Source organism: Cervus canadensis, chromosome 32, assembly GCF_019320065.1.
Source record: "Cervus canadensis isolate Bull #8, Minnesota chromosome 32, ASM1932006v1, whole genome shotgun sequence".
NCBI classification, from domain to species: Eukaryota; Metazoa; Chordata; class Mammalia; order Artiodactyla; family Cervidae; genus Cervus; species Cervus canadensis.
In genome coordinates, this window is record NC_057417.1 from 3,540,911 (window position 1) to 3,566,762 (window position 25,852).

General features: G+C 53.9%; 1 protein-coding gene across 6 annotated transcripts in view; it reads right to left on the bottom strand.

Annotated features, from left to right (window-relative positions):
- SNX29 (sorting nexin 29) overlaps positions 1–25,852 on the bottom strand; it is a 579,583-nt gene that overhangs the window by 444,627 nt on the left and 109,104 nt on the right. The window lies entirely within an intron of this gene.

Consider the following 25,852-nt stretch of genomic DNA (forward strand, 5'->3'; position numbering starts at 1 on the left):
ATATACTCCCAGTTAGAGCCAGTTACCAATCACAGGTCAGACAGCAGATCTCATGAAACTGACTTCATGCTCCTGTGTGTTCAGTCATGTCTGACTCTTTGCAACCCCGTGGGCCTGTAGCTCACCAGGCTCCTCTGTCCATGGGATTGTCCAGGCGAGTATACTGAAGTGGGTTGCCATTTCTTCCTCCAGGGGATCTTTCTGATCCAGGGGATCTTCCTGACCCAGGGGTCAAACCCGCATCTCCTGCATCGGCAGGTGGATTCTTTACCACTGAGCCACATGGAAAGCCCAACTGACTCCATGCTGACACAGACATGCTCAAGGTTACTAAGAGATCTGGTCTTCTTGCACTGACTCCCATATACTGTGAAGGGGGACAGGGGCCCCTCCAACACACAATTCATAATTACTTGTCCGAGCAGCTCTCCTGACATCTTCAATGTGGGAAAGCAATTAACTGACAGAGAATCACGCCTTTAAATTCAATAAGCATCCAAGTTTTCCATCTACAGCAAGCTTACCTGTTGTCACTGTCCACCCACGGTGAACTATTTACCGTAACACTCAGATCTCAAGCCCAGGAACTTGTGAATTTCCCCCGGAAAGCCAGTTTTATTTTTTTCCCCTAACCAATCCTCTTAGAACTGGCTGCAAAGAAGCTCACAGCCAAAGTCTCACAACCGAACTCACAAATCCAGTGCAACCCCTTGGCCATGTGGCCACCACAATGCGCCCTAACCCTCCCTCTGATCACCAAATTGTCTTTCCACCTGGGGCCAATTTACATATAACCCGTTTCGCTCTATTTTTTAAACTGTTTTAATAGGCTGCTTCAAGTCCTCTTTTGGAGAGAAGTATGGTTTGCTGGTACCCTTTTTTTAGCTAAAATTCAAACTCTTCTATTTGTCAAGCTCTGTTCAAAGCCCACACTGGCGTTATCTCATTTACTCCTTTACACACACACCTAAGCAACACTAGCCCACATTGTTGGTGTACAAATGAACTGGGGAGGAGGAGGAAATAGGGGAGGATGAGGACAAGATAAATAGGTGGTCCCTCTGCCCCCTTATGCTCGGGGTGCCTAGGAGGAAAGAGGCCCAAAGACGCTGAGGCAAGAAATGGGTCCCAGGAGCCACACTGTCCACAGGCGGCCACGGAGGGGGCAGAAGCCCACCATCCAGGTCTCAGAGGAAGGGAGGGAAGGATGGGGAATCACGAGGGCTCCTGCTCAGCCTCTGGGTCAAAAAATAGGCCCTCCCCTGTCTTTTCTGACCCAGAACAGCCACGTCGGCATCACAAGGACACAGCTAGGAGGTTGAGGCCTGGCTTCCCCATCACACCTGTGACGATGTGAAATCTGCGAGTCACATGGTGAGGAACCAGGCCGTCTAAGGTGCTGGTGACGAAAAGGGTCTAAGGCGTCCCTCTCCTGGGGTCAACCAAGCTGTAGCCAAGGAAGATTCGAAATTCACTGGGTCGACGCAAACTTACTGAGCACCTACAAGGCCGAGGAGCTGCTCTTGGTGCTGCGGGTAAAGAAGGAACAGAGAAGACCAAAGTCTCTGCCGGCAGGAGGCAGGCCCCCTCCCTAGGAGGGGAGACACACCAACCAACATGGAACAGATGGGACAACGAGACACGCTGGGAGGAAAGCCAGGTGGGGTGCAGAGACAGGTGGTGGGGAGGGCTGTGCTGGGAAGGCCTCTCTGGGGGCCCCAGGGGAGAGAGGGAGCCCGTGTGCTGCTGGATGGAGGGAAACATTCCATGTGGCACATGCAAAGGCCCTGGGGCAGGCGTGAGCTGGGTCACACAAGGCAGGCAGGGTGAGCAAGAAACGGCCATGGGGCCCAGCCCTCAGGGGGCTTGGAGGCTTGAGGATTTGATGACAACTCCAGGGCCCGCCAGGCAAGTGCCCCGGGGACACAGTCTTGCTGGTGTCACAGAATGACTCTCCGGGAAGTGGTCTCCCAGTCCCTTCTACCAGGCTCAGAGAGAAGATGTAAAGTCACAGCTGGCGTCCAAATCTGTCCGATTCCAACCTCTGCATTCGACCCCAGGAACCAGTGATAATCACCACCACTCACTTGCAGCGATTAAGAACCACTATTTCATCAAAATATCACAGTGACATTAAGGCAGAAGAACCAACCTGAGACGTCATGAAATAAGCTGTGGAACCATGCACCTTTCCACGTCAGAGCCAGGATGGAAGCCAAGGCGCCCTACCAACAGGGGAGGACATGGTATTCTGTGTCCAGAACCAGGGCCACTGATGCTGGGAAAGACGGAAAGCGAAAGGAGAAGAGGGCAGCAGAGGATGAGATGGCTGGATAGCATCGCCAAGTCAACGGAAATGAACTTGGGCAACATTTGGAAGATAGTGAGGGACTGGGAGGCCTGGCGTGCTGCAGTCCACGGGGTCACAGAGAGTCGGACACGACTGAGCAAGTGAACATCAACAACACAAGCATCTACTGAGCACCTGCCCGCTGGCTACAAGGCCCCTTCCCCAGGAGAGAGCCAGGCTCCCGACTTACCTAAGGGAGGAGTGTCCTTAACAGCATTTCTTAATGGAGGACAAACACACACAGTCACACGCGCCCACGAGGAGACAGTCTGTCTGACTTTGCAAGCTGAACATGACCAGGTAACGAGGGCCCTGGTTCTCAGCCTTGAACCAGGGTCTCGGCCTCTCTGAGCCTTTCTCTTGGGGGTGAACAGCACCCACCTTCCCCCTCCCTGGAGTGCGGTAACCTTCAGAGGGGAAACCAGGCAAGGCGGTGCTGAGTAAAGACACTGCCTCTCACAGGCAGGGGCAGAGAGCACTAACGATTTAGAAGAACTTGACATGACACTAGATTTCACACTTTTATGGTAACTGAAAACACTGGCAAATCTGTAAAAATAAAAACAACCCAGTAATCTAATTCCATGACACCATAGCCACGGGGGGAAAAAAATCCAGACTTAATACATCATTGACGACCAGCTGGGAAAAGTCTCTTTGGCTCTTTATCTTCAAGAAACCCAGAGCAGGGGGCAAGACTGCAGCTGGCTGCTGGAGACCCAGGCTCGGGAAGCTGCTCCTTCACTCCAAGGCTTGTGTGACATCTGAGTCGTCTTACAAAGACTTCTGGAGGTCTCGACTGCCCCACGCTTCTTACAGAAGCAAAGTACTGGATATGTTGTTGTTCATCATTGCAACATGAGGTTAGAAGTGGTATCTTTTTTTTTTTACACGAACTATTTTATAAAGCAGTTTTAGGTTCACAGCAAAATCAGGAGGAAGGTATAGAGGCTCCCCCATATACCAGCAGCCCCTGCTCATGCACAGCCTCCCTCATTACCAACACCCACCACCAGAGCCACACGTTTGTTACAAATGATGAACCCACACTAACACATCACAATCACCACTTTTACATCAGGCTTCGCCCGTGGGGTTGCATGTTCCCTGCGTCCAGAAATCTGTTCGACGCCATGAATCCCCCATGACCGTATCATCACAGTTTCACTGCTCTAAACATCCTCTGTACTCCGCCCGCTCATCTCCCTCCCCACCAAGCCCTGCTGAAATCTCTAATCAAAGGGATCAGGCCAGCCTTCCGATCCGCAGAGTGTGCCACGTGCCTGCCTGATTTACACTAAAGAGCCACGTGCCCTGGATGTAAGTGGGATGAGAGCTCAGCAGGGCACATGTGCCTGGTACAGACACGCCCACGGCCAGGGCGCCTGGCACCCTGCACCCAGCAGGGCAGAAGGCTCAGGTTCCGGGGCCCTCGGTCCCTCGGCTGTGCCGAACTTCGCCTAGAGGGAGCAGCTCACCACCCACAGGCACGATCCTTGTGCTGAGACGTGTGTGTCGCGCCCCCCACCTGGCGTCACCAACCCCTGTACCCGGCCTCACCTGCGGTCAGCAATTCGCTTGGGCCAGCAGCCTCTGAGCCGGCCTCCCTTAGCACACCCCCCAGTGATGGGGCTGCACTATTTTGTTCCTCCCCCAAATGTGAGCGCCTCTCCCTGAATAAGACGCAAGCCCAAAGGAGTTTTCCACTGTGCTGAGAACACATCACCCGAGATCTCCCTCCTCATGGATGTTAAAGGCCATGTCCGAGCACAATGTCATCGCACACCAGGTCTCTGGAGCTGACCCGTGTGGCCTGAAGCTTGACACCCAGTGAAGAGCATCTCCCTACTCCCTCCTGTCCCAGCCCCTGGCAACCACCCTTCCACTCTCTGCATTTGAGTTCGACCATTAGATTCCTCATATAAGTGGAATTACACAGTGTTTGTCCTTCTGGATCCAGCTGATCTTACTTAATGTACTGTCCTCCAGGGTCATCCACGCTGTCACCTGTGGCAGGAATGCCTTCCTTTTTAAGGCTGAATAACACTCCAACGCATTGTTGTTTCATGGATTTCCTCGTGTTCACCACCCCCCCCCCCCGATCCTGATCTGATGAAACTCATCTATTCAGGCCAGGATGAAAAAGACACCTCAACCAAGAAGCCCACCATGATTCCCCTACCCCTCAGCAAGCTGCAGAGTGTGCAACAGCTAACTGCCTCTGTCTCTTGCAATCACCTCACAACTTCTTTAAGGCACACAGCATGCCATGCCTCTGGGGTCCCCAGAGCTCTGACATGCCAGGTGCTTTGTGTATGTGTGTGCATGTTCAGCCAGTCAGTCGTGTCCGACTCTCTGCGACCCCCTGGACTGTAGCCCACCAGGCTCCTCTGTCCATGGGATTGTCCAGGCAAGAATACTGGAGTGGGCTGCCATTTCCTTCTCCAGGGGATATTACCGACCCAGGGATTACACCCACATCTCCTGCATTGGCAGGTGCATTCTTTACCACAGAGCCACCTGCGAGGCCCACCAGGCGCTTGGTCAACGTTTATGGAAAGTAAGCGACACAGAAAGATGATTTCTACCTGAGCACACCATCACTGAAACGGAGAACAAAGGTACCGGCTGTCACGCGGCGGGCACACCTTCGTCTAGTGACACATGGGCGGAAGCCTCGTTTCATTCGTCACCTGATGAGGACGCGCAGAAACACAGAGCAGGGACCCACGTGGGAAAGCCAAGCTGCCTGCAGGGCCCTGGGTCACCTTCCAAACCCTCTCTAAGGACAGAGATTGCGGATACTGTCCTGAGCAGGTCCAAGAGCCGGAGAGAGAGAAAGGGCTTCAGCGGGGACCTGCCAGGGAGAAGAAGGTCAGGTGGAGGGGCGGTAGTTCCAATAGCTTCCATTCCAATGACAGGAGCGGGACCCATGGAAGGTTGCCACTACCAGGCCCTGGGGCCGGGGAGATCTGTGTTCAAGCCCCAGTTCAGCCATCAAACTGCTGGGTAACCTGGAGGGGGTTTCTGCCTCTGCGAAATACAAAAGAGGAATTCCCTACAGGATGTAAGAGTAAATTAAAGCTCCCTGGGGGTGTCCACACCGCAGCAAATGCAAGGAGGTGGTTCAGGGTCCTGGCTTTCAGAGCACGATCTCTAGAGTCAGGTCCCAGGTTCAAATTCTGCCTCTGTAGCTGGGTAACCTTGAGCAAGTTACACACGCTCTCTGAGCATCCATTCCTTTATCTATAAATGGGACCTTTTCGGTCACTATCTCACACAGGCATTATAACGACCCAACGCCCAGCACATAGAAAGCATTCAGTAAACGTTACTGATCACCGTAAAAGAGTGCCTGGCCCTTCCGTGGCAGGGACGGGGACAAGGCAGCAGTAACTGCCAAGCACAGCTGGATTCAGCCGGGCACATCTTCAGGAGTTACAGGGCTTACTGAGCTCCTGCGGACCTCAACCTCGGGAAATGAAAAAGGAGTTTTTTAAAGTGGTCTATGCCCTAGGGCAGCAGACTAGATAACAGAATTTTATGAGCCATCAAACCAGCCCAGCACGGGCAACATGGGAAATCAGACCCGGAGAGTGAGATGTCGGTTAGAGGGGACCGCAGAAGTGAGGTCAGGGCTCTGGGCTTTTAGGCCTGGCATATCCAGTTGGCTCAGTGGTAAAGAATCCACCTGCCAATGGAGGAAATGCAGGTTTGATCCCTGGATCAGGACGATCCCGTGGCGCAGGAAATGGCAACCCACTCTAGTATCCTTGCCTGGGAAATCCCATGGACAGAGGAGCCTGACGGGCTACAGTCCATGGGGTTGCAAAGAGTCAGACAAGACTTAGCAACTGACAACAAAAACAATGTGGGGATCCCGAATACTGCCACTCGGAATTATGCAGCTGAAAAGTGTTCAGTCTGTGGGGGAAAGAAAATTGGAGGAGGAAGGGTTTCCCAGGAGGGAAAACATGAATGACCTTTGGGCAAAGAACAGCCATGACTAGCTGCAATGAGACATCTTGGCCACAAGTGCACTTTGCAGGGGCCACAACTGGTCCACACGGAAGCCACAGAAGCAGGGGGATGAGCATCGCTGCTGAGTCACAACATCCTCCCATCATAACCCTTCCCTCCCTGGTCCCGCATGCTGTGTACCCCCAGACACAGGTCCTCTGTCAGCACCAACATCTGAATGACAGGGGACAGAAACACAGGTCCGGCAGGACTCTGACACTGTGAATCTTCAAAAAGGATTGTCCCCTTAGTCTTCCCCAAGTTACCCTAACAGAACACTCCTGGTGATGGAGAAAAAGGCAACAGCCTGAGAGCTGGTATCTTCCCCCAGCCAACACCTCCCCCCCAAAAAAATCGCTCTTTTGACAGGCTTCAACTTGACATGGGCATTCCAGGTGGTGCAGTGGTTAAGAATCCACCTGCCAATGCAGGAGATACAAGAGACCCGGGTTCGATCCCTGGGTCAGGAAGATCCTCTGGAGAAGGAAATGGCAACCCACTCCAGTATTCTTGACTGGGAAATTCCATGGACAGAGAAGCCTGGCAAGCTACAGTCTAAGGGGTCACAAAGAGCCAAACACAGCTGAGCAAATGAGCGCGCACACACACACACACTTTATATGCATTCACTTTGCTGACTTTTCTGGGATAGGTAACACCAAGGGGTTGATTTTCCTACATCATGTAAACAATCTACTTTCTCCAAGCTCACAGACACACATCAGCAGAAGTGCTGCCTAGCTTGTAATTTTCTCTCCACTCCAGGCACGCGCATCCAATGATTTGTTTAGTCTCTACCATGGTGATTCCCTTCGTCTTTATTACCTGCCACCGCACATGTTTCGAGGGACAGCAGCGCAGTCTTTATGCGCTGCAGCCTCTGCAGCGCCCAGCTGAGTCAGGGGCTCTCCCTCCTAAGGCTGAAGGGCAAAGACGAGAAATGTCTCATGCTTGGCTTCAGAGAACTGAACAGCAAATCCAGTCAAAAACACGGGGAGAACGTTAACCACAGGAAATCAGTCTGGGTTAAAGAGCATTTGGAATCACTGCAGAAAGGATGGTTGTTTAGTCGCTCAGTCGTGTCTGACTCTTTGCAACCTCGTGGACTGTAGCCCACCAGGCTCCTCTGTCCATGGGATTCTCCAGGCAAGAACACTGGAGTGGGTTCCCATTTCCTTCTCCAGGGGATCTTCCCAACCCAGAGATCAAACCTGCATCTCCTGTATTGGCAGGTGAACTCTTTAACCGCTGAGCCACCTGGAAAGCAAAAGGGATGAATTGGTTCATAAATGTTGCCAGGGAAGGGAACCATTTTGGGAGCAAGAAACAAGACTTAAATCTCTGTTGTTACTATATATCAATATAAAGTTCAGAGAGAGTAATTTAAATACGTGAAATGCAGCAATAAAAACAGTATAAACATGGAAACGAACATTTACGCCATCTTGCAGCAACAGCAGCCCATCTCAATATGCAAGTGAAGAACAAGTCGATTAAGAAAATGATAGTTTTGTTTTTTTAACTTTTGTACCTTGAAGGCCAATCTGACAGAAAACTGGTCCATTGTGGAAACTAAGCTCTTCAAGGCAGCGAACGGGCAGAGTAGGAAGAACACAGGTTTTCTAATCAAGCCCCAGATCCCACCAGTCTCCTGGGCCCCTTCTCCCTTCTCCATTCCCACAGCTGGAAAAAAAAAAAAAAAATGGCACTGGTACAGCCAGCCGCATGGGACAGGGCGGGGCACAGCACCAGTTTTCCTGGGTCACAGCCCTGCCGTCCGTTCTCAAACCGTCTGTCCTGCGGGCATGCCGCAGCGGCAGAACTGAGCTATAGGGATGCAGTCTGCAGGGCCGTACGAACTAAACCACTGACCGTCAGGCCTTTACAGAAAAGACGAGAAGGCCCCCAGGAGCTCCAGCCCCCACTCCCCACTACAGCCTTCTCCCACTCGGGCCCTCCGCAGTTAGTGTGCGGCCTGCCAGACACGGCGGCGATGGTGGGGCCCAAGGGCTGGAACCATTCACAGACTATCATGGATGCAACACAGCAGGGGCCTGCTGCTGTCTTAGACACTGTGGATCCCGCTTGCCTCTCCACTGGTCCCCTCGGCTTCACCTCTGTCCCTGCAGTGGGCCCGGTTCAGCCCCCTGCCCTACATCATCTTCTACCTACGACAGTTCCCTAGAGGTGAGCCAGCCAAGGGCTTGGAGCTCTGGGCGTCCGCAGGTTGAAGGCAGTGCTGAGACCCAGGTGGCTGGCCGACTCTGATAGAGACTTACAGAAGTTTGGGATGGGCCACCGTCTCTGATCAGGGATACAGGAGGATGGGAGCAGAGGCAGCTAACCTGAGCACAAACGGTTCTAAATCGCTCTGCCAGGATCCGCCTGCTGAGAGCTTAGCCGAGGACAGGGCGCTGGGCCCAGTTAGTCGCCAGGCACAGAGGCCTCGCCAGGGACATGTGAGATGCAAGCCCCAGACAGAAACCCAAAGAAAAAAGCCAATAAAGCCCCTTAGGGTGGGGCAAGACCACTCAGCACAGAGAGAAGGCTGAGTTTTGGCCAAGTGGCTGGCATTGGAGATGTCACGCATGAGCCACAGAGCCCTGTGGCCTGGCAATGGGACAGGGGAACCCAGACTCTGAACAGAATCCCCGTTGAGCTGGTGAACTCACCACTGGCCGGCCTGGTCTCTGGCCATACTAGTACTGCCAAGACAGCTCTCTGGGATCAGCCAGCAGAGACTGAGCGGCCCCAGAAATGAGGCAGGCAGGCAGGAACCCAGCAGCCAGGCCGCCAGGAGCCCCCATAACCTCCCCTCTGTGGTTCTCACCTGAGAGGTTCTAAGTTCCAGCCCAACAAGTCAAGGAGAGCTCGCGATCCCTACTCTCCCTAAGCCCCACTGCTCCATTCTCACCACAAACACTCCACCCATCAGGATGAACTCATCCTTCTGCAGGCGTGGCTGGCAGAGCCCCGCCCCAAAGCCTGCAGGGCCCCTGAGAGCAGGGACCCCGGGGCCCGGCCCGGCCCCTGGGCATGGCACCCACAAGACTGGGAGAACGAACCCAAGGCTGGATGAATAAGCGGATCATTAATCAACGAGCGAGTGACTGACTGACGCCCGCTGCTAGAATCTGCCCCTCACCTCCTGGAACCCAGCACGGGATGGGCTGGGCAGAAATGTCGGGCGTGTTTAATAATAAGTTTAAGGCCTCACTTAGAGGAACTACCTACCAGTTCACGGCTGCAATTTCCTGCCCCAGTGACGGGGATTCAGGCTCACTTTTTTCCAATAGGTGGCTCATGAATGGATACACATAGGAAGGAAGAGATGGGATTCTTATATATTGTGACTATGACCTAGAACTGGGCGAGCCTGCAAAACCATTCCCCCGCCCCCTGTCGACACACGAATCCCTGACTTGAAACAGATGAGCAGAGCAGGGGCCAGCCACCAGTGGCCAAGCACCCGAACAAAAACAAAGACATTACAGGGAACGCTCCACTCCATGACGAGGGTGGGCATCAGAGGCTGCTTGAAACAGTGACTTTAAGGGAGGGGAAGAGAGCCTTTGCACCTGCAGTCCACAAAGGCCTCCCAGGAGGGAAACTGTCTTGAGATCAGCTGATCTTTAATTCCCTTTTCAAGATTAAAGGGAGAAAACTGGATGGCTGCAGCTAGACATCTGGGCGTGTGCACACATGTGCAAGCATACGCACGCGCTGGCTCCCATATACATAGATCTGGGTAATAATTCTTTGGCTTTATATAGCCTCTTTTTTCAAAGACCTCAAAGAGCCTTTACAAATACTCCCCTGGGGCCCGTACGTGGTGATATTTAAAGAGAGGGCTCGTGAGGGCACATGCACAGAAATAAACAGGGAGTGCTCTTCTGTGGATATATACTTAACCTACCCCGCCATTCTCCAAACTTATAACCGCTTTTTATATCTTTTTCTGACTACCCACTCCCGTTCTTTTTATCTCGAAAAGAAAGGATGAACTATATTGAGCTCCAAAACATAACTTTTTAAATCGATCTCGGGCCCATTCGAGCTCTTTGTTCTGTTTCTCCTTCCTGCCTCCCCTTTTCCCCTGCCCACCCAGAGTTTCTGTTTTGCAGTTGGTTATGAAAAAATTAAAATGCCTCAGGATATGTTCCCAGTGTTCAGATGGCCGGTGGCTGCTACGCGTCGTTTCCTGTATACCCAGCAAGGCGAAAAGCACTTAAAATACACAATCTCACTGAATTCTCACAACCTCCCTGAGAAGCAAAGTGTACTACGCCTTTTATGTGCGTGAGGAAACGGAGGCCCAGGGAAGCGAAGGGCCTTGCCCCGGGCCACACCACCAGACCCAGGTGTGGTCAGGTCCCCGGGGAGCCTGTCCCCAGCTGTGATGCCAGCACCAGGCCTAGCCATCCCCTAAGACGGAGTGCACACCCTCAAGACTCAACCAGCTCCCAGCGTACAGCCTCCAGCAATTCTCCCAACCTTCCTTTGCCCTCCCCAGGAAAATCAGGAATCTGATGAAATCCTGTCCCCTAAGCCCTTACCCCATCCCCACTTTAAACCAATTGTTTCTACATAATCTGGAAAGGAGAAGAAAAGGTTTGAGGAGCCCATGCAAACAGAATGAGAACTACAAGGAAATCACAAGAGATAAGAAACGTATCTTTCAACGTCTTGATAAAGTTTCAATATCTTGATAAATTTTTGTGAACTTCTCCATATGTGTAATGGTGGGCTTTCTCACTGCACTCTCTCACACACAAGTGTATGCGCGTGCACACACACAGTGTTTCTTTATAGTGACTTGGAAAGCAAGTTGTTTAGGCAGGGGTCCCCAAAGTAGACACAGACCAGACCAATAAGTGATAGCAGTGAATGCTATTAGTGGGCAGCCCTGCCTCCAGCCCACTGTCCCCCACGGGGACGCAGCCTGGCTCGGAGAAACCAACATCCATGTTTTTACACAAATCTGATTTTATGTATCTTATCTTTATGTATCTTTATGTTCTTACATAAATTTGATTTTAACTGCTGTTAACAAAGTTTTTTTCCAGGCTGGCCCAACAGATGACAGCTCTGGGACCCCACTTTGAGACCCCCAATCTGGAAGTTTGCATTCCTGACCCATCATTTTGAAAATGTCAAGATGAGTAGCACATAGCAGCACACAGCCATTTCTGAAGTCAGCCTTCCGCTCCACGTCAGAGAACGTCAAAAGTATAAAGTCTGAGGGGTGCTAATGGAGGCAGGAGGTCAGCAGGAGACAGAGAGAAGGGGCAGGGGCTGCACATAACCCCCCTAAAGGCAGCTCCCCAAAAACCTCAGAGTGATTCACTTGGGGCCAAAAAGGGTCCAGGCACGCCTGCCCCCATCAGAAAGGCCCATAAAAGAGAGCACCTGAGAACACACGAAATTGTCAGAAGGTTAGGAGGAGTAAAGGGGGAGAGGCAGATCTCCCTTTATTGAATAATTTCTTGCTTTTCAACATTTTTTTCTATATCAAGGAGTCAAAAGTTTACATTCATTCTCTGAAAATTAAAAAAAAAAAAAAAAGCTCTGAGACATCATTTAGCTTTAAAGAGGTATTCGCCAAAAGAACCAAGATCAGAAACTAAAGGGAAGCTGGAGACCCTAGGCTGAAGGTGACTCATCACGGCAGAAAGGGCAGCAGCTCTCATTCCAAAGCTCCTACTGCGGGCCAGGTGTCATCCAGAGAGTTCTGCAGACATTACCGCAAACACTCCTCCCAACACGCACAGGCCATCACTGTTCCTATTTTTCAGGTGCACAAACCGAGGCCGGGAGAGGTCAAACAATCTGATCAGAGATGCACAGCGAGGAAGCTGGGGCGCCTGCCAGGCCTAGAGCCTGTCCTTCACCATTCAGGGGCACAGCCAGGGGGTGGGGCACCGCTGTCCTTGGTCCTGAACAAGTACAGTTGGTTTCTCTGGGGAAGTTTGCAGACATTCCCCCTTGGGGGAAAGGGAGCTGATACCTGTACCCCAACATTCAGACAATCCCTGTTAACTATTCCAGCCTTGCCCCGTCCATGGCACCGTGAGTGTTAATGCCCCCCAGGGGAGACATGGGGTTTCGGTGTGATGGGAACACCCGAAAGGGAAAAGTCGATGGAGAAGAGAAGACAGGGCCTCGGGGTCTAGTGTCCCTCTGGCGTGTGGCAATTTTTCATCCACTACCAACCTTAAAGCCTGGGTCTGACCTTGGCTGTACTAAAGGAACCAAGTTTCTTATTTCACAGAACTGGTGGTGTCAGCTCCCTGCTTTATAGGTGGAAAAACCAAGATGTGAAATGACTTTCCTAACAGCTGCAAGGGGGCCCAGGCCACGTGCCAGACACCGGGTGAAACTGTTTGTAAATCATCTCCTTAAGCCCTCCAAACAGCAGGTGTTCGCATCAAATCTATTTTTATAAATAAAGAGACAGACACAGAGATCAGAATAAAAGATATTTGACATCATGACCTCCCCCCAATCATACCTACCACTCTATACTCTTCCCCTCAGTCCCACGGTGGGATAGAAAGAGGAGGCCAGGGCCCCAAGCCAGCCTGTATTTCACCCCCCTCCCCCCCCAAAAAAATCAACATTCTCAAGATTTTCATTAAAGAACCAAGCCTCAGAGGGTTTGAACAGAGTCAGCTTGGCCAGAGGTCACGGACATGCACCTCCTCATCACCCCATTAGCAGCCCTCAGCAGGAGCCCTGGAGACCACCTGAGTCTGGGGGTCCAGGCAGCCTCAATGCCATAGGCACTCTGGGTGCTTCCGGCCTGGGGGCAACCACATTCCCATACTTAAGAGGTTTGAGCTGGTTTCTGCTACCTTCGACCAAAGGAATCACCCCTCACCTGCTGCACCCGGGAACCCACAGGAGGTGTCCCTGGTCACCACACCACACATGTGGCCAGCAAGCTGGGAGACACAGAGGACAAGAAAGCAGCATAAAAAGAGATGCTGTGTGATGAGAAGGAACAGATAAGGATGCCAGGTCCACGGTCGGTCCAGCCGCAAACTGGCAGGGTGCATTCAGCACGTCACACACACTTTGGGTCTGAGATGTTTGGTCTATAAGATGAGGTGAGACGCTCTGACTCTGCGGACCCCTCCTGGCTCCGAGATGCTGGGATCATCAGTGAGAGTCGATGAGCCTTCCTGCGTGTTTCTGGCTCCTGCAAGCAGACGGGCAGCACCAGGCTTCCCCCATCGTCTGTTCTGCCTGCTGGCTGCCTGCGCACGGCTGGGCTGCTAACTGCAACCAGCAGAAACGGGACCCTGACCTGTTTAAGGCCCCTGAGTCCACCCAGGGCGCAGTTACACCAGGCCCCGCTGAGACCGGGCGCACACAGCGTGGTGGTGGGGTTAACTGACAGCGGAGACTAACTGCATGTGAAGTGTGCATAAATAATCAGGACACCCTTGGCAGGGCTTCCGTCTACCCTCAGGCAGTGGCATCGTGTGTGTGTGGGCAACTGTCAAACAGACTCACGCACGTAAAGTGCAATTAATTAGAAGCACACAGCTACCGAGAGGACTCAGGTAGACCTCACGCCAGACGCAGTCGCACCCACCCCACGCTGCCCTGCTCCGCACTTGGACATTTTGAGGCCTGCCGCACAGAACACGAGCTCCCCGTGGCCAAGGTGGAGCGGGTCCCAATCCCAGCTCTGCCGCTGACCTCCTGTGCAGCCGTGGGCGTGTCGCTCACCGTCTCTGAACCTGCCTCCCCCGCTCCGAAATGGACATGATGGCAGCTCGTCCACCTCCAAAGTTATAGAGCGGGAGGGGGCACGCGGAGCTCGGTCACTGAAAGGTGAGCTGGTGTCTGGCTGAGCCTCTCAAGCCGCCTCCTCAGTCATGAGCGGGAGGGAAGGCAGGCGGAACGATGCTCCCAAGTCTCAGTGAGGACAGGAAAGGCAGAGTGACCACCGCGACACACAGCAGGCCACACGTGGCTGAGAAACAATGCACGTGGCTGGGCTCTCCCGAGGCCGAGGCCGCCACGCTCTCCCTGGGCGTCCCGCGTCCCCCGCTGCTGCCCAGTGCCACGCACACTCTCTCCGAGCACCCTGTGGCTCAGGAGCAGAGGTGACCTGTAACCTTGGGCAAGGCATGCGTCCCACCCATGGCAAGCTCCCTCAGTGCAGGTACATGTGCGTGCTCACTCAGTCGTGTCCGATTCTTTGTGATCCTGGACTGGAGCCCGCCAGGCTCCTCTGTCCATGGGATTTTCCAGGCAAGAATACTGGAGTGGGTTGCCATTTCCTTCTCCAGGGGATCTTCCTGACCCAGGAATCAAACCTGCGTCTCCTGCATTGGCAGGCGGCTTCTTTACTGCTGAACTATCTGGGGAAGGCCTCAGTGCAGGTAAGGAGACTCCTAAGCTCAGAGCCACCCCACTGGAGGAGGAATATCACTGGAGACTGACCCAGCAGGGCCTTTCACAGTCAGGATTGAACACTTTACTCCAACGACACCTTGAAAACCCAGTTCAGCTGTCCTTTCCCGAAGGCAGCCTTCTGGACTCCATCAAATGAAGCCAAATTCCTCTCCTTGGGGTGCCCAAGGGCCTCAGCCTTACCTTTCACAACCTCCCCCACGACATGGCGAGTTCTGTGTGAGCAGGAATGAGCCTGTCACCTCGGACTCTCCTCCACCACAGCCTGGCACTTTGCCGGCAGGTGGAGAGACCACGTGGCTCAGGTCTGCTCGCAGGGTCAGGTGGGCTCGTGGAGAGGCTTCTGTTTTCCTAGCGAAGGGAAGCCACGGCAGGGGCTACCCCCGTCCCCATGCTTCCTGCTTGACGACGGGTGTTGTCGCCAGAACAGAGCAACCTTCTTGCAAACATGAGGCAACCAAAACCAGGATGAAAACTAACAACCGAAGAGGCTGGGGGCAAGAAAGAACCTGAATCCTGGGCAGCGCTGAGCTGCTGAATCAGGCCAGCAACCCCTCCCCTCCCATTTCACATTCTAGAGGGAAAAGAATGCCTACTTAAGCAGCTGTCATTGGGTTTTCAATTACTTGCAGCTGAGAGCATTCCTCACTGACTTCCTGCCTCCACACAGCACCCCTCTCAGGCCCACGTGGACCCGAGCAGTGACATGGACCCTCTTTGTCCCTGAAGGCCTCCCTGGGACCACCCCACACGGAGTCCAGACCCCACTCTGAGCCGGGTTACCTGTCGTCCCCAAGCCTCAGCATCCCCAGCTGCCACAGTGGGGTCATGCTACCCACGCCGTGGGTTGGCCCTGGAGAGTCGAGATAAAATACTTGACAGGGTGTGACAACCTCTCACACACGGCTGTCCTCACAGACTTCCCTGGAGGCAGCGCAGCCGAAAAAACCGCCCAGCCTGGTGGTCAGGTGAGCTGACGCACCTGGCTCTGTCAGATACCTGCTATTTCATGTCAGGCAAATGAATTAACCTCTCTGAACCCATTTCCTCACCTGCAAAATGGGGAAATCAAACTTACCTCCACCAGGCACCAGGAGGAGCAGGAGAGCAGGTCTCCTCCCTGCCTCCAATCCCGCCCCCCTTCTCAGGGCAGAATCACCTCACAGCATAACCCAGCAGGGACCCTATGGAGCGTTCCCAGACGCCCCCACCCCGCCCCACCTGTCCTCTGCCTGCCTCTTGCTTGCAGAAAAACTTAAGCCTCCCAGACCTTCTTTGATAATCAGAGAAGTGGGGGGGAAAAATGCAGGGAAAAAAGGATAATAGTCAAGACAATATAATAAGTTTAGCGATTAAGCAAAAGTCAAGGACCTTTAGTTTCTCCTCAAGGGCCAGAGATAATATTCTGAGCCAAATCCTGTGAGCTGTTTCACACAGACTGAAACCCCCACCAGGTGGAAGAAGTTAACTGCATGATGACCACAAGCCCACAAGCCCACAGACCCCAGACCAATTGGAACCAGAAGGGTCACGCTGACTCCTGATGACCCCACCACCAACCAATCAGAAGCACGGCCACGAGCTGGTCACGTGCCCCACACCCCCCTCCCTCAGGCTGAAAGTCACCATCAGGCCTCTGAGCCCTGCCCGTCTGGTCCCCTTGCCTGTGCCTGCAATAAACACGGCATCTTCCTTCCCCACAACCCGGCGTCAGCAGGAAGGCGTGACTGCTCCCAGGTGAGCAGACCCAACTTTGGTTCGGAACCAACAGCAAAGCCTCCAAAGGAAGCCAACACGGCCACCGTGGCTTTATTAGCAAAGCCAGGTGTGTGCGGCCAAGTTCCTCTAAGCCCCCTTCCCCAGCCCGGCCAAGGTCTGGAAGGAAAAGCGCTGCCCCAGATAAACAGGCTGAAAACCTCCTTCCGGCAGAAACAGTCACCCTGGACTCAGCTGGGGATTCGCACCTCACAGATGAGGGAAGGATGAGCCCCTGTCTTTTGTGCTGAATCATGGCCCCTGGAGACTTAAAAAGCCACAGAGGGCAGGCCCTCCAGCTTTCAGATGGGGCAGCCGGGCTCGGAACTCATACCTGGAGGCGGAGTGAGGAACCACCGTGTTCTCTGGGTGCTCCTGCGGGTGAGAGTTACAACTCCTGGGCTGCATTGACTCCTCCCGGGGAGATGCTAAACCCCCCTTGAAACCCAAAGGAGGGAGGAAGGGTGGGAGGCGGAGGCCAGAGAGAGCCAGCAGCGGGCTTCCTGATGGGAACGCAGAGCAAGAGTCCAGATGCTGGAAGGAGCAGCGGGCAGGCACCCTAATCCCACCTGCAGGGAGCCCCTCGAGAGGAAAGAGGGGCGCCCAAGGTCACACGGCGGGGGCCACACGGAGAACCAGGCTCCCCCGAGCCCACAGCAGGCGCCCTTCTCGCTCAGGCCCCAGCTCCCCTGCCGAGGCCACTCCTGACACCACAGGCAGGAGAGGAGGGCAGGGGCAGAAACCCCAGCCACTGGGGCACGGGAATCTCGCTCCAACCAGCGGGGTGGAATCCTTACCAACTGGGAAGGGGAAGGGAAGCTCATGAGGGGGCGTGGCCAGGTGAGGCTGAGGCAGAAAAAGGTGAAATTGGAAGCGATGAAGTGAGGGGCCTCAGCTGGGCGGGGCGGGGAGAGCTTCCAAGCAGAAGGAAGGGTCTGCCTGGCACCCCGAAGGGCCGTGTGGCGGGACAGAGAGCAACGTGGCGGGGTTGGTGGGGGGGCAGTGGGGAGAAAGGCCACACAGGTGTTAAACGCCATGACAGGAATTTGCTTTTGGCCCAGGTCCAGAAAAAGGTCACTGCAGGGATGGGGGGGAGGGGGGGAAGGATGGGAGTGGAGGTGAACGTCCCCCTTCCCATCCACGCAGGCAAACCACCATCCCCCCCGCCAAGAGGACGAGTGTGCTGTGGGCGATGCGTCAGTATCTCTTTCCAGGCATCCCTGCACACGTTCCAATTATTAAAACCCTGGGGAAAATGCTCTTTTCTATTCATTATCAGGTTTCTTCTCCCAGGCTGCCAGCCTGTCTTCAGGGGCTCGGGCCCTGGTCTAACAGGCCTGGGGGAGGTGACGGTGGGCCGCTGCTAGGCCCTGCAGACACCACGGAGTTAAGCTGGCCAGTCCGCACAGCCGCCCCCTCACCGGGACGCCCTCCCGTCCTTGTCTTCATCCTCACGGTGGGGCTCAGTGGGCCAGGGTGGGGGCCGCCGTGCAAGCTTGCCTCTGGGCTCCTCACAGCTTATGGTCTGAGGCATCCGTGTAAAACCCACTCATCTGGAGACAAGAAGAAAACCTATGCCAAGCTCCACCTTGGGAGCTAGAAAATTAGTCTTTAATCAGGCGGATACACAGGCTCCACGGTGGGCGGCAAGAGATATTATATTGGGAAGGGCGGGCTGCTGAACCCCGTGAGGGCCGGGCCTGACTGGGCACAAATAAACAAATAACGTGTCCACCTCTCTCCCGCCTCGGGAACCCTGTCGGAGGGACGAACGTCCCTGAGCAGAGACACAGCAAGGGAGTCACCTGAGAGACGGCCCGCCAGCTCGGAGCCCGAGCCGAGCCTCCGACGCCAACACCTGCAAAGTCCACACTCGCTGCGCCCTGCGAGGAAAGCGGGCAGGTGGGTTCACCCCACTTTAAAGACGAGGCAATTGGAGGCCAGAGAGGTTAACGCTGGGCTCTGCACGGATTTTCATGTCTTTCTCACAAGAGCTTTCAAGACCGGGTGCTGGCCTCTGAGCTGGACAGAGTCCTGCCGCCGCGTCCACCCTGTGGCCGGCCGGCGCGGCCCCGCGGCGTGATGACAGGGCCCCACTCGAGGTCGGTTAGGACCAGTGCAGTAGTCGGGGCACCACGCGCCGTGGGGAACGGGGCACAGGCCTCAGGGTTGAGCCTGGGTTCGCGTCCTTGCTCCAGCAAGCACCAGCTGGATAACTCTGAGGAGCCGAACTGACCTCCCTGGTCCCCAGAGGTGGCCTCTGGGCACAGGGGTATGACCACCCAACTCACAGGGCTGCCAGGGGAACCGAGTGAGTTCTGGCCAGAAGAGCTCCTGCCCGCACAGTGCCCACATACAACTGCAGGGGCCCCACCGGCCTGGACGCCTCTAACCGTCTCCTAGAAGAAGGAGAGAGGACTTCCCTGGGGGTCCAGTGGTTAAGAACCCGCCTTCCAACACAGGGGACGTGGGTTTGAACCCTGGTTGGGGAACTAAGATCCCACGCCACAACTAGAGAGCCTGTGAGACGCAACTAGAGAGCCGCATGCTGCAATGAAGACCCGGGGCAGCCAAAAGTTTAAAATAAAATTTAAAAAGAAAAGATACTGCACCTCCAAGACTCAAAGAGAAAAGGGCGGAGCCAGAGCCAGCATCCAGGGGCTCCCAGCTCTCCGGGGTCAGGTCTTCCTGCTTTGCAGAAGTCACTAAGCGCATCTCCCCAGGGCCTGGCTCCCCAACGGGAAACCTGGCCCGGTAGCCAGGTGGCATTCTCCTCCAACCTCGTCCCGACCCCTTCCTCATCTCCCTCGGTGCTTCTCAAAGAACGTCAGGGAAGGTTAGGAAAAGTCAGCTTCGTCTGCCACCAGGAGGGCTTCTCGTGCCCCGAGGACTGTCCAGGAAGAACCTCTCCTCTGATGCCAGGCCCGTCTGCCATCTCAGCTGGACTGGCATAATTATCCTCTTTGGGACTTCCAACAGCGATTGATACATCAACAGGAAATCTCTTTGCCTCAGCACTGACCTTTCCCTTTTTCCTGTGCTTTTCTAGCAATTCTTAATACATATTTATGTCTCAATCTGGGGCTGTCAATCAATCCGTGGCCATTAAAAAAAAAAAAAAAGCCCATGGCCAAAGTCATGTCATAGCTTCACCAGTAAGTACCTCATTCTATCATTGAAAAGCTCTGTAATCTCTCCAGGCTGCAGTTTTTCACACATAAGATGGACAAGAGTACAAATTCCCCCAGGATCTTGGGGGAGACACGCGAGCATGCGGCTCGGGGCAGAGTCCTGCTGCAGGTGGGCAGTCCATGTGCTGACACCTACTGATCACCTACTAATCACCTTGATTCTGTTCTGTTCACAAGTGCTGACACCTACTGATCACCTACTAATCACCTTGATTCTGTTCTGTTCACTTGACCAGCACTGATGAATCACTCACGAAGGGCCAGGCGCCAGGCCCAACGCTGCCAACACACAATGGAGGAAAGAAGAGACGACCCCTGAGCCAGCCCCCTGCCCTCCAGGAGCTTGCAGACTTTCGGGGGCAGCTGCCAGGCTCACAGTGGGCAGGGAGCTGAGTGATGGAGGCCAGCAAAGACTGCAGAGACCCCCAAAAGCCTGTGGGTAAAGAGGGCTAAGGAGCCCTTTCTTGGAGGAAAGAGGCTTGCACAGAGGCTTGCAGTGAGTAGGGGTCACCCCCGTATTGAGCGAGACCCCCACAACAGAGGAAACTGCTTCTGTCGGGAAGGGCACACTCAGCTCCCTGGGGGCCCGTGGATGGGGCTAGAAGGAACGTGGTAATGGCCTTCTACAAGGATGCAGCTATGCAAACACACCCAAGGACTGCAAAGGTTCAAGTTTTTCCACTGAGGTCAAATGTACTGGATTATTGATGCTGTTTCTAACAGGGAAATCTCCTGATGATTCAATGTCAGCAACTAATTTCTAAAAAGGTTTTCAGCATTGCACAGCCCAAACAGAACCCCTCTGTGGCCCGCCGGTTTGGCACCTATGGGTATAAGCAAAGGCAGGAAGCGAGGCGACCACACAGTAAGCGCCGGACAAACACCAGCTGTTTGTATGCAGGTCAAGGACACAGGATAGCGGGAGATGAGGTGGGGGGGGCGCTGCTCACGGAAGGTCCCAGACTTGACCCCCGAGGATGGGCAACCACTGAAGGGATTTTCAAAAGGGCCACCTATGGCGCTGGCCACCTGGATCTAACATAAGTGACAGCATCTCTCACCGCTCCACACACGTGCAACAGCTCACGTGAGAACTGGCAGAGCCCAGATAAGGTCTGTAGCGGTGTCCTTTCCCTGGTTCTGACAATGTGCTATTGTTCTGTAGGATGTTATCGAGGGAAGCTTGGGGAATGGCACTTGGAAATTCTCTACGACAATTTATAAATTCTTGTGAGGCTTAAAATCTTTCGAAACAGAAAGCTTTCTACATGATCTGTGCATGTGCTCACTCGGTCGTGTCCGACTCTTCCCTACCCCATGGACTGGAGCCCTCCAGGCTCCTCTGTTCACGGGATTTTCCAGGCAAGAATACTGGAGTGGGCAGCCATTTCCTCCTCCAGGGGATCTTCCTGACCCCGGGATCAAACCCAAGTCTCTAGTGTCTCTGGCACTGGCAGGCAGATTCTTTACCACTGCGCCACCTGGGGAGCCCATACGTGTGTGGTTGTGTGTGTGTGTGTTTATAAATACATATATTCCAAGAAAGTGCGCTGGTCAGATTGACGGTGTTGCCCTCCGTCTGTGTGCACAGCTGGCCACAGGACCACGTGGAATAAATGCACCTTCCACCTTCTGCAGTTGCTGGAGGTGACTCTCTAACTCCCTCCAGGCGAAGCGAGGTGGGTGGAAGTGGTGCTGGGAACTTGGGGTCCGCACCCTCAGGAGCAGGGGCCATGCCTCCTCACGGACACAAACGTGCACGCAGACAACAGTAACGTTGACAGACGACAGAGCGGCCAGATGAGAGGACGCTGGGTCCCCAGCAGCTGTGTGGGAGGAAAGCAAATCCTAGCCTGTCTAAACCAGTGTTACTCTGGGTCCTTGTTACAGAGCAACTTCCTGCCCGAGGCGCCAACAGACACACCTCCCGACGCAGAGACTAACGCGTTGGTGGGGTGACTGGTCCCATCCCTCCACCCACGCCAGCCAGGAAGAGCAGAGGAGATTCACGGAGGCCGGGCCTGCCAGGTCCCTGATGGAAGCATCTCGTAAGCTAAGATGATCTTGCAGAAGTGTCTCTGTCACCTCCCTCCCCTGATTTACATGGAGACGTCCGCTCGGTACCAGGGAGGAGCTGCCTCAGTGAAGACGGATGATGGAGGCTGCCCTCCGGAAAGCAGCTGCTCTGTCTCCTCCCACGCAGACCAAACGGCATTCAACACGTCCCGTCGGGGTCCCTCGGCCCCAGCTTCTCCGCTCTGTCACCTGAACTCAACACCCACACAAAGGGAACTCAGCCAAACTCGCCTCTCCGGAGTGATCGCTCCACTCTGGGGAAACGTGACAGGACCAGGTGATGAATCAGTGGGGTGAGGATAGGAATCTCTGGAAACACGGGTGGCAAACATCGCCATTTTTAGTCTACTGCGAACTTTGTTATTGTTTAGTCATTCAGTCCTGTCCAACTCTTTGTGACCCCATGGACTGTAGCCCGCCAGGCCCCTCTGTCCATGGGTTTTTCCAGGCAAGAATACTGGAGTGGGTTGCCACTTCCTGCTCCAGAGGATCTTCCCGACCCAGGGATTGAACCAGCATCTCTTGCGTCTCCTGTGTTGGCAAGCAGACTCCTAACCACTGAGACACCAGGGATTGCTAACTTATTACCTGAAAAAAGACACCTGCTATGCTAAGTGATCAGTGCTACTCAGAAGAGGGGGGAGAAAAGAAAAATCTAATTTAGACTCAAAGGTCAAACTTCATCATATATTCGTTAATGGACTTATTCCCAAAATACTCTTTTAACATTTTATTGACTAGAGACATATTAATACATCTTTTGTTACCCAAACATTATTGATCAGAGACGTTTCAGTATTCACTGGTGAATAATGTGTTAAAACTGGATTCTTCGTACAGTCTGGCTTCATACTGGGGTTAATTGTGGGCCTAACTGTGAAGACAAGTGTTCAGTGTGTTTCTCACATTTTAGGAATGCAGGCTGACTTCCTGGAAATGCAGGGTAAGCCCCCATCCCTCCCTGGGTTGACTGATCAGGAACAGGGCACAAAGAAGCGGTGATAAAATGCAAGCACGTTCAAGTTGGAGCCAGCCAGACACGCCTGCGGGAGTGGAACCAACCACATTCCCGACAGACACTGGATGCGGTACCAGCCTTCAGCATCCATTCTCGGTCCTTTGACTTGGCATAATCATTCCTTGGGACCTATCTCTGCAAGGCAGAGAAGGCTCTGGCAATAAAGCCAAGGGTCACCAACTACTTTCATCAAAGACCTTCACAGAGAAAGTTAAGAGATTTCCACAGCGATTGATACGTCACCTGTGCACTACAAAAATCATTCCTGGGACTTCCCTGGTGGTCCAGTGGTTAAGAATCCGTCTTCAAATGCGTGGGACACAGGTTCGATTCCTGGCTGGGGAACTAAGACCCCACATGCCACAGGGCCCCTGGGCCCACACCGCAACTCCGGAGTCTCTGTGCTCTGGAAGCTGAGCATGGCCACTAGACAAAGCCCACGTGCCACAACAAAGACCCACTGGAGCCAAAACCAAGACCAACAAAGAACGGTCGTGAATACAGTGCGTGAAAATGATGCCAAACCCAGAGCTAATCCCGCAGTGACCACGGGTGAAGCCACTTGGCCAGGCAACTCGGGTGGCAAGAACATTCCCAAAAGCGCTGGCCTCGCGATCTCAGGGGAGGGTGACGTTCGTGTCTGGGGTCCAATGAGAAGACTCTCCTGTCACCTAAATGCCCACAAGCATGAAGCAACAGCTTGATTTTCAAACAAAGCATCTAACAGTCAGATGGTCCAGGACCAAGGGGCAGCCACAGTTTCAAGGAGACCAGTTCTGATTCGGGGCTGCCTCCTCTGCGGCGAGAGCCTGGCTCTCAAGACGAGGGTTTTCAATTCTAGGAGACGGAAATGAGGGGAAGTTATTTTTCTCAAGTATATTTCATCTTTTTACCAGTAAATGGTAGAAGGGCCCTAATCGCACAGTTAGGCCTCTAGGAATGAATGAATAAATTAATGATTACAAGAACACCATGGAGCGATGATAAATGGAAAAACAAGGATGCATTAAAAAGACATCAAGGGACAGCTGTGACTAACTCAAGTTGCCAGTATAAAATGATTAAAATTAATTAGGGGTCAACTGTTCATTAGAGGGAGGAACACATTGAGAGAGAAACCAAAGATCCTGAAAGACAAAACCGGGGGGAAAGCCACCTTAGGATGTCTCAATTAGATGAGGAAAAAAACACAAACAGCAGAGCCTTGAGCAAGGAGAACAGAAGAAGTTGCCGCCTTCAGCCCAGAAAGGGCTCAAATCAGGACACACCACGCCTCCCCATCCTAGCAGGAAGTGACAGAAAGCTACAAAGTGCTCACTCAAGAAACAGTGGTTCAAGAAGAGTGTGGAGCGGCAGAAATAGTAGTTAAAAGATGGAGAGATTCTCTTAATCCCGGGAGGAGCGGGGCTGGGGTGGAGAGGTGGGCCGGGCTCTTCAATCATGGACGTGTACTGAACTCACCATCTGAGGTCATCTTCTTACAAGGAGAGTCCTAAACCTGCCTCCACATGGCCAGCATCTCCTGCCTGGACCAGCCGCTGCCCCTGCCGTCTCCCTGACCCTCCAGCCCCTCCCCTGATCAACTCTCCACCCAGTGGACACAGATCAGATGGAGTCCCTCCCCTGCGCTAAAGTCTCTGATGGTCCCCCCTGTCATTCAGAGTAAAAGCGAAAGCCTCCCACCTGCCCTACCCTCACCACCTACCATCCAAGACTTATTCTGCTTAAGCCACGCCCAGCACCCTCCTACCCCAGGGCCTTTGCACGGGCTGTCCCTCTGCTGGGAACACCCTTCCTCACTCCATCTGGGCCTCGACTCACAAGTCCCGTTATCAGATGGACCCGGGCAGACGGCAGGACCCAGCAACCCCTCTGGCCACTCTCTGTGCTCTTGTTCAGTTTTGCTCCAGACAGACCCTCACCTGATACGTTTGCAGTCTCCGTGCTCCCCCTCTGGCCGTAAGCTCCATGCTTCCTGCTGGCACAGTGACACCCCCCCAGGGAACACGGGTGTCACAGCTGGAGCAGAGGTGCTGGCATCGAGTGGGAAGAGGCCAGGGATGCTGGTAACACCCGCCAGCACACAGGACAGGGAGTAACCTAACTCAAAGGAAACTGCGTGGAGGCTGAGGCTCCTGCCCTAGAGTCCACATGGTGCCCGGCACGTGGGAGGTCCTCAGAAACTATCTGCTACACGGACGCCTCATGGGCCAATGTGCCGGAGTCGCTCACCCCGCAGACTCAGGCTTCTGTCCTTACCTGCTTTATCTCATCAAACATTCCCAGCAGATCTGGGGGGGGATGGGTTAGTGACCCCGTTTTGCAGAAGAGAAAACAGCCTTAGAAAAGTCACTGACCTTCGATCATACACCTAAAAACAGCCTGACATCTCAATGTCTCTTCCCAAGCAAGGAGCTTGGAGGGGAACCACCAAGTCCCTGACTGTCCATTTCCACCTGGAACAAGGGCCCCCCTGCCCCCCACACCCCATCTCTCCACCCCTCAGTCTCTGCTCCCAGGACAGAGGTGACTGGTCCCACTCCAGAGCCCAGGAAGGGGAACTGGGCCAGCCCAGCTCAGCGTCCGCGGGGTCTCCCTCTCTCGGGGGCACAGCCACGGCCCACCCACCACAGTGAACACTCAGGAGCAGCCGCCGTGGGCCTTTGCACCTGGCAAGCAAACTCAGATGGTGCTTATACAGGTCCACCTGCCCACAGGCTTAAAGCTCTGTTTCACAGTCAGCTTGATTAATAACAAGCTACCATTTTGATCTGCATCTCTCTCTCTCTGTCCAGAAGAGGTGACATCTAGTTCAGTTCAGTTCAGTGGCTCAGTCGTGTCGGACTCTTTGCGACCCCATGGACTGCAGCACGCCAGGCCTCCCTGTCCATCACCCACTCCCACAGTTTACTCAAATTCATGTCCACTGAGTCGGTGATGCCATCCAACCATCTCATCCTCTGTCATCCCCTTCTCCTCTGGCCCTCAGTCTTTCCCAGCATCAGGGTCTTAAAG